Below are 11,785 nucleotides of genomic sequence, written 5' to 3'. Positions count from 1 at the left end.
GGGGGCAATATGCTCCTGGAATGGCCTTCCCCCGCAGCTGCCGCCGCCGCGGCCGCCCCCGCCGCCGGCCTGATCTAGCAAGAAGGGCCAATCCAGGAGGGCCATTGCTCTCTCAAAGGCTTTCGGAGCCTGGAGGCCCACCTCCACCTTGCCACTCCATGCAAACCTTCAGCTCCCAACCCATCCTATCAGGACAGCCTTCTCCCTTTGGGAGATAGCCCTGCCACGATGCCGTTATGGAGACAGGTCCGTAGGTATGTACCCACTGATTTTGTTCATAGCTTTCCAGCTGTGACGCCTTCATTCCTATGCCAGAATACTGCTTCTTTCCGTTCATTCCTTTTGTCCTCTCTTTCCCTCGTGCTTCCTAGTGTATGGACCCCACCGCAGCTGGCCTGAGTTGTCTGCACGTCGATGTTTTCCCAGCAGCAGAGGTGAGCACGCCCGCCACAGGGACAAAGACAGCTCTGTTCCCCAGGGGATTGGGGGGACTCTTGGGGACACCTCCCTTTTTCGCAGTCAATCTACCAGCCTTAGGTCCGATTTCCGGACCAGCTGTATTGAGGGAACGGAAGAGGCTCCAAGGTAAAGACAAGGACGGCGTTTCAGGAGACCTCAGGCGAGAAACTGCCCAGGGATTAACACAGCTGCTCACCAAAGGATCACCGTTTGACCACCTTCCATGCACGACCCTCAGGCACTTTCCTCCTGGCACCAGAGCCCAGGTCAGCCTGGGGTCTCCCAATCAACAGCTCGACCGCAGACACCAGCCAACAGCCCAACAAAACCCCAAACCCAAGGGGAAAATGGCAAAAGACCTCAAGAGACATTTCCCGAAACAGACATGCAGAGGGCAAAAAGCACTGGGAGACATGTGCCCCGCATCCCTCATGAGGAGAGACATGCACGTCAAAGGGACTCTGCAGGACCAACCCACCTCTCTCTGAAGGGCCACCATTAGGAAGTCTACAAGGCACACATCCCTGAGAGGGTGTGGACAAGAAGATGCCCTCCTCCACGGTGGGTATTTTTGTACGTGTGGACAACCGCGATGGACCACACGATCGAGGGAATCCACAAAAATCAATAGCGGACGACCTCAGCACCCAGGCCTCCCACTCTTGGTCCTATTTCCGGAATTGGGTCTTTGAAAAATGTAAAAGCCCCCGCTATGTTCATGCAGCACACTTCCCAATAGCCAGCCATGGAAAACAACTCAATGTCCATCGAGAGATGATTGGATTAGGAAGAGAGTGGATATGTACACATTGGCATGCTCCTCAAACATTGAGAAAAAAAAAAAAAAGCAGAACCCCGAAAACCCCAGAGCAAGAGGAAAATGCCATTCGCAGCCATGTAGGTGGCACGAGAAGCTAGGTGACACCTCGTTTCATACTAGGTGAACTAAGTCGGAACACGAACGACACATACCAAGGGCTATCCCTTCTATGTGGAAGCTAGCAAATGGAACCAACGAACCTTTCTATGTAGAAGCAGCTCATAGACTGGAAAACATCGCTGTGGTTGCCAGATGGTAGGGGGAGGCTGTGGGAAGGCCTGGGATTTGGGAGTGGTAGCGTCAACCTCTTGTGCTTGGCATGTGTTAGCAATGAAGTCCTGCTCTATAGCACAGGGATTCTACCTGGCCACTTCTGTGGAACCAAAATGGAAGACACTGCGACCAAAAGAAGATGCATATACATGTACGACTGGATCGCGTTTGTGCTCAAGTGAAACTGGGCACCATACATCCGTGAGAATGGAAAATAATCACCGATAAAATCCCACACCCTTAATGGCTTGGGATTCCCCACAGCATGTGCTATGGTGCATAGCCCTGCCTCTCAGGAGAAGCCAGGCGGGCTCCGTTGACCCTGACAAGGGGCACTGGCACTATGAGCTGGGACCCGACGTGATGACCAAGCGTGGATAAATTTCTTTCTGTACTAGCCTTTCCTTTTATGTTTCTAAATCCCTAATTGATGTTCCTGCCCCCATGTGTGGCATGCAGATACACTCTGCCCCGGCAATGAATCCACTGCGATGCTGTCCATCCCAAGGCTTGCCCTTCAAACACTCTGCCACCTGAGGCAGAGGGTCAGGAGAGCCTTTGGGACTGCCTCATCTGGCAATACCCTTAGCTACACTGTCAGAATAAGCATGTGTACCCCTTTTCTTCTTTCTCAATTAAGCTCATACTGTCCCCATCTCTTCGTCTTTATAAATGGATCTCGATGCCCCCTGTGACAATGGGGTGCCCTTTGGCCAGACTTGGATCTCGCTGGAGCCATGTCCACAGCCACAGCACTGCCAGATAGACACTCTCAAGCCAGGCAGCCACGAGGGAACTCCCTGAGAGCTTGCTGGGTGATTCCAATCAACCCTGCTTCATTCACCAGACCTGGGTTCGCTCAGGCCTCCATACCCTGGCCCCGTCCGGAAACGGGAGGCTCCTCTCAAAAGGCAAGAAGGAAACTCCCCTGAGCCTTTGGAAGGGAGAAGCACAGGGATTCGCCCAGCTCTGGGTCCACCACAAAGCCACCAAAGCCCCCCATTCCTTCCACAGCAGCAGCAGCAGCAGCAGCAGCAGCAGCAGCAGCAGCCGCCTGATTCTCCACCCACATCCACCACCGACGGTCAGGGCCTTGCAAATGGCCAGCTCCCGAGACCACACAGATGCTGGGCGGGTCTCCGCTCCTGCGTCTGGAGGAACACAAGGCGTTCCGACACCCAGTGACTCCTTCCAGCAGCCTTCGAAGCACACTCCCAAGCCACCAGGCTGCCGATCCACCTCCCAATGCTACAGGGACGCCTGTGTCCTCTGCCTGACAGGAGGCGTCTTGGACCAGACAGTCCCCGGTGCCCAGGAACCAACGCAAAGGCCTCTGGGCGCTTGCTGTGGCTTCCTATCCACACACTCTCCATCCCACCACTCAGCCTGCACCTGCAGCCTTGCCGCTGCACCTGGGTCCAGAAGGTGCTCTGGCGCCGTCTTGTGGACACCTGCTCTAACAGCAACTCTCAGGTTTTCCTCCTCTCTCTGCCTCAGCCGCCCCCCAGGGCGGCACTGGCTGGGGGCAATATGCTCCTGGAATGGCCTTCCCCCGCAGCTGCGCTGCCGCCGCCGCGGCCGCCCCCGCCGCCGGCCTGATCTAGCAAGAAGGGCCAATCCAGGAGGGCCATTGCTCTCTCAAAGGCTTTCGGAGCCTGGAGGCCCACCTCCACCTTGCCACTCCATGCAAACCTTCAGCTCCCAACCCATCCTATCAGGACAGCCTTCTCCCTTTGGGAGATAGCCCTGCCACGATGCCGTTATGGAGACAGGTCCGTAGGTATGTACCCACTGATTTTGTTCATAGCTTTCCAGCTGTGACGCCTTCATTCCTATGCCAGAATACTGCTTCTTTCCGTTCATTCCTTTTGTCCTCTCTTTCCCTCGTGCTTCCTAGTGTATGGACCCCACCGCAGCTGGCCTGAGTTGTCTGCACGTCGATGTTTTCCCAGCAGCAGAGGTGAGCACGCCCGCCACAGGGACAAAGACAGCTCTGTTCCCCAGGGGATTGGGGGGACTCTTGGGGACACCTCCCTTTTTCGCAGTCAATCTACCAGCCTTAGGTCCGATTTCCGGACCAGCTGTATTGAGGGAACGGAAGAGGCTCCAAGGTAAAGACAAGGACGGCGTTTCAGGAGACCTCAGGCGAGAAACTGCCCAGGGATTAACACAGCTGCTCACCAAAGGATCACCGTTTGACCACCTTCCATGCACGACCCTCAGGCACTTTCCTCCTGGCACCAGAGCCCAGGTCAGCCTGGGGTCTCCCAATCAACAGCTCGACCGCAGACACCAGCCAACAGCCCAACAAAACCCCAAACCCAAGGGGAAAATGGCAAAAGACCTCAAGAGACATTTCCCGAAACAGACATGCAGAGGGCAAAAAGCACTGGGAGACATGTGCCCCGCATCCCTCATGAGGAGAGACATGCACGTCAAAGGGACTCTGCAGGACCAACCCACCTCTCTCTGAAGGGCCACCATTAGGAAGTCTACAAGGCACACATCCCTGAGAGGGTGTGGACAAGAAGATGCCCTCCTCCACGGTGGGTATTTTTGTACGTGTGGACAACCGCGATGGACCACACGATCGAGGGAATCCACAAAAATCAATAGCGGACGACCTCAGCACCCAGGCCTCCCACTCTTGGTCCTATTTCCGGAATTGGGTCTTTGAAAAATGTAAAAGCCCCCGCTATGTTCATGCAGCACACTTCCCAATAGCCAGCCATGGAAAACAACTCAATGTCCATCGAGAGATGATTGGATTAGGAAGAGAGTGGATATGTACACATTGGCATGCTCCTCAAACATTGAGAAAAAAAAAAAAAAGCAGAACCCCGAAAACCCCAGAGCAAGAGGAAAATGCCATTCGCAGCCATGTAGGTGGCACGAGAAGCTAGGTGACACCTCGTTTCATACTAGGTGAACTAAGTCGGAACACGAACGACACATACCAAGGGCTATCCCTTCTATGTGGAAGCTAGCAAATGGAACCAACGAACCTTTCTATGTAGAAGCAGCTCATAGACTGGAAAACATCGCTGTGGTTGCCAGATGGTAGGGGGAGGCTGTGGGAAGGCCTGGGATTTGGGAGTGGTAGCGTCAACCTCTTGTGCTTGGCATGTGTTAGCAATGAAGTCCTGCTCTATAGCACAGGGATTCTACCTGGCCACTTCTGTGGAACCAAAATGGAAGACACTGCGACCAAAAGAAGATGCATATACATGTACGACTGGATCGCGTTTGTGCTCAAGTGAAACTGGGCACCATACATCCGTGAGAATGGAAAATAATCACCGATAAAATCCCACACCCTTAATGGCTTGGGATTCCCCACAGCATGTGCTATGGTACATAGCCCTGCCTCTCAGGAGAAGCCAGGCGGGCTCCGTTGACCCTGACAAGGGGCACTGGCACTATGAGCTGGGACCCGACGTGATGACCAAGCGTGGATAAATTTCTTTCTGTACTAGCCTTTCCTTTTATGTTTCTAAATCCCTAATTGATGTTCCTGCCCCCATGTGTGGCATGCAGATACACTCTGCCCCGGCAATGAATCCACTGCGATGCTGTCCATCCCAAGGCTTGCCCTTCAAACACTCTGCCACCTGAGGCAGAGGGTCAGGAGAGCCTTTGGGACTGCCTCATCTGGCAATACCCTTAGCTACACTGTCAGAATAAGCATGTGTACCCCTTTTCTTCTTTCTCAATTAAGCTCATACTGTCCCCATCTCTTCGTCTTTATAAATGGATCTCGATGCCCCCTGTGACAATGGGGTGCCCTTTGGCCAGACTTGGATCTCGCTGGAGCCATGTCCACAGCCACAGCACTGACAGATAGACACTCTCAAGCCAGGCAGCCACGAGGGAACTCCCTGAGAGCTTGCTGGGTGATTCCAATCAACCCTGCTTCATTCACCAGACCTGGGTTCGCTCAGGCCTCCATACCCTGGCCCCGTCCGGAAACGGGAGGCTCCTCTCAAAAGGCAAGAAGGAAACTCCCCTGAGCCTTTGGAAGGGAGAAGCACAGGGATTCGCCCAGCTCTGGGTCCACCACAAAGCCACCAAAGCCCCCCATTCCTTCCACAGCAGCAGCAGCAGCAGCAGCAGCAGCAGCAGCAGCAGCCGCCGCCGCCTGATTCTCCACCCACATCCACCACCGACGGTCAGGGCCTTGCAAATGGCCAGCTCCCGAGACCACACAGATGCTGGGCGGGTCTCCGCTCCTGCGTCTGGAGGAACACAAGGCGTTCCGACACCCAGTGACTCCTTCCAGCAGCCTTCGAAGCACACTCCCAAGCCACCAGGCTGCCGATCCACCTCCCAATGCTACAGGGACGCCTGTGTCCTCTGCCTGACAGGAGGCGTCTTGGACCAGACAGTCCCCGGTGCCCAGGAACCAACGCAAAGGCCTCTGGGCGCTTGCTGTGGCTTCCTATCCACACACTCTCCATCCCACCACTCAGCCTGCACCTGCAGCCTTGCCGCTGCACCTGGGTCCAGAAGGTGCTCTGGCGCCGTCTTGTGGACACCTGCTCTAACAGCAACTCTCAGGTTTTCCTCCTCTCTCTGCCTCAGCCGCCCCCCAGGGCGGCACTGGCTGGGGGCAATATGCTCCTGGAATGGCCTTCCCCCGCAGCTGCGCTGCCGCCGCCGCGGCCGCCCCCGCCGCCGGCCTGATCTAGCAAGAAGGGCCAATCCAGGAGGGCCATTGCTCTCTCAAAGGCTTTCGGAGCCTGGAGGCCCACCTCCACCTTGCCACTCCATGCAAACCTTCAGCTCCCAACCCATCCTATCAGGACAGCCTTCTCCCTTTGGGAGATAGCCCTGCCACGATGCCGTTATGGAGACAGGTCCGTAGGTATGTACCCACTGATTTTGTTCATAGCTTTCCAGCTGTGACGCCTTCATTCCTATGCCAGAATACTGCTTCTTTCCGTTCATTCCTTTTGTCCTCTCTTTCCCTCGTGCTTCCTAGTGTATGGACCCCACCGCAGCTGGCCTGAGTTGTCTGCACGTCGATGTTTTCCCAGCAGCAGAGGTGAGCACGCCCGCCACAGGGACAAAGACAGCTCTGTTCCCCAGGGGATTGGGGGGACTCTTGGGGACACCTCCCTTTTTCGCAGTCAATCTACCAGCCTTAGGTCCGATTTCCGGACCAGCTGTATTGAGGGAACGGAAGAGGCTCCAAGGTAAAGACAAGGACGGCGTTTCAGGAGACCTCAGGCGAGAAACTGCCCAGGGATTAACACAGCTGCTCACCAAAGGATCACCGTTTGACCACCTTCCATGCACGACCCTCAGGCACTTTCCTCCTGGCACCAGAGCCCAGGTCAGCCTGGGGTCTCCCAATCAACAGCTCGACCGCAGACACCAGCCAACAGCCCAACAAAACCCCAAACCCAAGGGGAAAATGGCAAAAGACCTCAAGAGACATTTCCCGAAACAGACATGCAGAGGGCAAAAAGCACTGGGAGACATGTGCCCCGCATCCCTCATGAGGAGAGACATGCACGTCAAAGGGACTCTGCAGGACCAACCCACCTCTCTCTGAAGGGCCACCATTAGGAAGTCTACAAGGCACACATCCCTGAGAGGGTGTGGACAAGAAGATGCCCTCCTCCACGGTGGGTATTTTTGTACGTGTGGACAACCGCGATGGACCACACGATCGAGGGAATCCACAAAAATCAATAGCGGACGACCTCAGCACCCAGGCCTCCCACTCTTGGTCCTATTTCCGGAATTGGGTCTTTGAAAAATGTAAAAGCCCCCGCTATGTTCATGCAGCACACTTCCCAATAGCCAGCCATGGAAAACAACTCAATGTCCATCGAGAGATGATTGGATTAGGAAGAGAGTGGATATGTACACATTGGCATGCTCCTCAAACATTGAGAAAAAAAAAAAAAAAGCAGAACCCCGAAAACCCCAGAGCAAGAGGAAAATGCCATTCGCAGCCATGTAGGTGGCACGAGAAGCTAGGTGACACCTCGTTTCATACTAGGTGAACTAAGTCGGAACACGAACGACACATACCAAGGGCTGTCCCTTCTATGTGGAAGCTAGCAAATGGAACCAACGAACCTTTCTATGTAGAAGCAGCTCATAGACTGGAAAACATCGCTGTGGTTGCCAGATGGTAGGGGGAGGCTGTGGGAAGGCCTGGGATTTGGGAGTGGTAGCGTCAACCTCTTGTGCTTGGCATGTGTTAGCAATGAAGTCCTGCTCTATAGCACAGGGATTCTACCTGGCCACTTCTGTGGAACCAAAATGGAAGACACTGCGACCAAAAGAAGATGCATATACATGTACGACTGGATCGCGTTTGTGCTCAAGTGAAACTGGGCACCATACATCCGTGAGAATGGAAAATAATCACCGATAAAATCCCACACCCTTAATGGCTTGGGATTCCCCACAGCATGTGCTATGCTACATAGCCCTGCCTCTCAGGAGAAGCCAGGCGGGCTCCGTTGACCCTGACAAGGGGCACTGGCACTATGAGCTGGGACCCGACGTGATGACCAAGCGTGGATAAATTTCTTTCTGTACTAGCCTTTCCTTTTATGTTTCTAAATCCCTAATTGATGTTCCTGCCCCCATGTGTGGCATGCAGATACACTCTGCCCCGGCAATGAATCCACTGCGATGCTGTCCATCCCAAGGCTTGCCCTTCAAACACTCTGCCACCTGAGGCAGAGGGTCAGGAGAGCCTTTGGGACTGCCTCATCTGGCAATACCCTTAGCTACACTGTCAGAATAAGCATGTGTACCCCTTTTCTTCTTTCTCAATTAAGCTCATACTGTCCCCATCTCTTCGTCTTTATAAATGGATCTCGATGCCCCCTGTGACAATGGGGTGCCCTTTGGCCAGACTTGGATCTCGCTGGAGCCATGTCCACAGCCACAGCACTGCCAGATAGACACTCTCAAGCCAGGCAGCCACGAGGGAACTCCCTGAGAGCTTGCTGGGTGATTCCAATCAACCCTGCTTCATTCACCAGACCTGGGTTCGCTCAGGCCTCCATACCCTGGCCCCGTCCGGAAACGGGAGGCTCCTCTCAAAAGGCAAGAAGGAAACTCCCCTGAGCCTTTGGAAGGGAGAAGCACAGGGATTCGCCCAGCTCTGGGTCCACCACAAAGCCACCAAAGCCCCCCATTCCTTCCACAGCAGCAGCAGCAGCAGCAGCAGTAGCAGCAGCAGCAGCAGCAGCAGCAGCAGCAGCAGCAGCCGCCTGATTCTCCACCCACATCCACCACCGACGGTCAGGGCCTTGCAAATGGCCAGCTCCCGAGACCACACAGATGCTGGGCGGGTCTCCGCTCCTGCGTCTGGAGGAACACAAGGCGTTCCGACACCCAGTGACTCCTTCCAGCAGCCTTCGAAGCACACTCCCAAGCCACCAGGCTGCCGATCCACCTCCCAATGCTACAGGGACGCCTGTGTCCTCTGCCTGACAGGAGGCGTCTTGGACCAGACAGTCCCCGGTGCCCAGGAACCAACGCAAAGGCCTCTGGGCGCTTGCTGTGGCTTCCTATCCACACACTCTCCATCCCACCACTCAGCCTGCACCTGCAGCCTTGCCGCTGCACCTGGGTCCAGAAGGTGCTCTGGCGCCGTCTTGTGGACACCTGCTCTAACAGCAACTCTCAGGTTTTCCTCCTCTCTCTGCCTCAGCCGCCCCCCAGGGCGGCACTGGCTGGGGGCAATATGCTCCTGGAATGGCCTTCCCCCGCAGCTGCCGCCGCCGCGGCCGCCCCCGCCGCCGGCCTGATCTAGCAAGAAGGGCCAATCCAGGAGGGCCATTGCTCTCTCAAAGGCTTTCGGAGCCTGGAGGCCCACCTCCACCTTGCCACTCCATGCAAACCTTCAGCTCCCAACCCATCCTATCAGGACAGCCTTCTCCCTTTGGGAGATAGCCCTGCCACGATGCCGTTATGGAGACAGGTCCGTAGGTATGTACCCACTGATTTTGTTCATAGCTTTCCAGCTGTGACGCCTTCATTCCTATGCCAGAATACTGCTTCTTTCCGTTCATTCCTTTTGTCCTCTCTTTCCCTCGTGCTTCCTAGTGTATGGACCCCACCGCAGCTGGCCTGAGTTGTCTGCACGTCGATGTTTTCCCAGCAGCAGAGGTGAGCACGCCCGCCACAGGGACAAAGACAGCTCTGTTCCCCAGGGGATTGGGGGGACTCTTGGGGACACCTCCCTTTTTCGCAGTCAATCTACCAGCCTTAGGTCCGATTTCCGGACCAGCTGTATTGAGGGAACGGAAGAGGCTCCAAGGTAAAGACAAGGACGGCGTTTCAGGAGACCTCAGGCGAGAAACTGCCCAGGGATTAACACAGCTGCTCACCAAAGGATCACCGTTTGACCACCTTCCATGCACGACCCTCAGGCACTTTCCTCCTGGCACCAGAGCCCAGGTCAGCCTGGGGTCTCCCAATCAACAGCTCGACCGCAGACACCAGCCAACAGCCCAACAAAACCCCAAACCCAAGGGGAAAATGGCAAAAGACCTCAAGAGACATTTCCCGAAACAGACATGCAGAGGGCAAAAAGCACTGGGAGACATGTGCCCCGCATCCCTCATGAGGAGAGACATGCACGTCAAAGGGACTCTGCAGGACCAACCCACCTCTCTCTGAAGGGCCACCATTAGGAAGTCTACAAGGCACACATCCCTGAGAGGGTGTGGACAAGAAGATGCCCTCCTCCACGGTGGGTATTTTTGTACGTGTGGACAACCGCGATGGACCACACGATCGAGGGAATCCACAAAAATCAATAGCGGACGACCTCAGCACCCAGGCCTCCCACTCTTGGTCCTATTTCCGGAATTGGGTCTTTGAAAAATGTAAAAGCCCCCGCTATGTTCATGCAGCACACTTCCCAATAGCCAGCCATGGAAAACAACTCAATGTCCATCGAGAGATGATTGGATTAGGAAGAGAGTGGATATGTACACATTGGAATGCTCCTCAAACATTGAGAAAAAAAAAAAAGCAGAACCCCGAAAACCCCAGAGCAAGAGGAAAATGCCATTCGCAGCCATGTAGGTGGCACGAGAAGCTAGGTGACACCTCGTTTCATACTAGGTGAACTAAGTCGGAACACGAACGACACATACCAAGGGCTATCCCTTCTATGTGGAAGCTAGCAAATGGAACCAACGAACCTTTCTATGTAGAAGCAGCTCATAGACTGGAAAACATCGCTGTGGTTGCCAGATGGTAGGGGGAGGCTGTGGGAAGGCCTGGGATTTGGGAGTGGTAGCGTCAACCTCTTGTGCTTGGCATGTGTTAGCAATGAAGTCCTGCTCTATAGCACAGGGATTCTACCTGGCCACTTCTGTGGAACCAAAATGGAAGACACTGCGACCAAAAGAAGATGCATATACATGTACGACTGGATCGCGTTTGTGCTCAAGTGAAACTGGGCACCATACATCCGTGAGAATGGAAAATAATCACCGATAAAATCCCACACCCTTAATGGCTTGGGATTCCCCACAGCATGTGCTATGCTACATAGCCCTGCCTCTCAGGAGAAGCCAGGCGGGCTCCGTTGACCCTGACAAGGGGCACTGGCACTATGAGCTGGGACCCGACGTGATGACCAAGCGTGGATAAATTTCTTTCTGTACTAGCCTTTCCTTTTATGTTTCTAAATCCCTAATTGATGTTCCTGCCCCCATGTGTGGCATGCAGATACACTCTGCCCCGGCAATGAATCCACTGCGATGCTGTCCATCCCAAGGCTTGCCCTTCAAACACTCTGCCACCTGAGGCAGAGGGTCAGGAGAGCCTTTGGGACTGCCTCATCTGGCAATACCCTTAGCTACACTGTCAGAATAAGCATGTGTACCCCTTTTCTTCTTTCTCAATTAAGCTCATACTGTCCCCATCTCTTCGTCTTTATAAATGGATCTCGATGCCCCCTGTGACAATGGGGTGCCCTTTGGCCAGACGTGGATCTCGCTGGAGCCATGTCCACAGCCACAGCACTGACAGATAGACACTCTCAAGCCAGGCAGCCACGAGGGAACTCCCTGAGAGCTTGCTGGGTGATTCCAATCAACCCTGCTTCATTCACCAGACCTGGGTTCGCTCAGGCCTCCATACCCTGGCCCCGTCCAGAAACGGGAGGCTCCTCTCAAAAGGCAAGAAGGAAACTCCCCTGAGCCTTTGGAAGGGAGAAGCACAGGGATTCGCCCAGCTCTGGGT

The 11,785-nt window shown here is 54.7% G+C and overlaps 1 long non-coding RNA gene across 1 annotated transcript; it reads left to right on the top strand.

Annotated features, from left to right (window-relative positions):
- Positions 1-1,351: 1,351 nt before the first annotated feature.
- Positions 1,352-10,590, top strand: LOC146402236 (uncharacterized). The gene is made up of 4 exons (XR_014808626.1): positions 1,352-3,332; positions 3,450-6,416; positions 6,534-9,514; positions 9,632-10,590. It is a non-coding gene; the product is annotated as an uncharacterized LOC146402236 (long non-coding RNA).
- The last annotated feature ends 1,195 nt before the right edge of the window (positions 10,591-11,785 follow it).

The sequence above is a fragment of the Sus scrofa genome, chromosome 6, assembly GCF_054392235.1.
Source record: "Sus scrofa isolate SSC_HxYL_T2T_F1_AM1 chromosome 6, Sscrofa_HxYL_maternal_Yorkshire_Landrace_v2.0, whole genome shotgun sequence".
In the NCBI taxonomy this organism is placed as follows: domain Eukaryota; kingdom Metazoa; phylum Chordata; class Mammalia; order Artiodactyla; family Suidae; genus Sus; species Sus scrofa.
The sequence above is the reverse complement of the archived record's forward strand: the minus strand, read 5'-3'. Positions and strand labels throughout refer to the sequence as shown.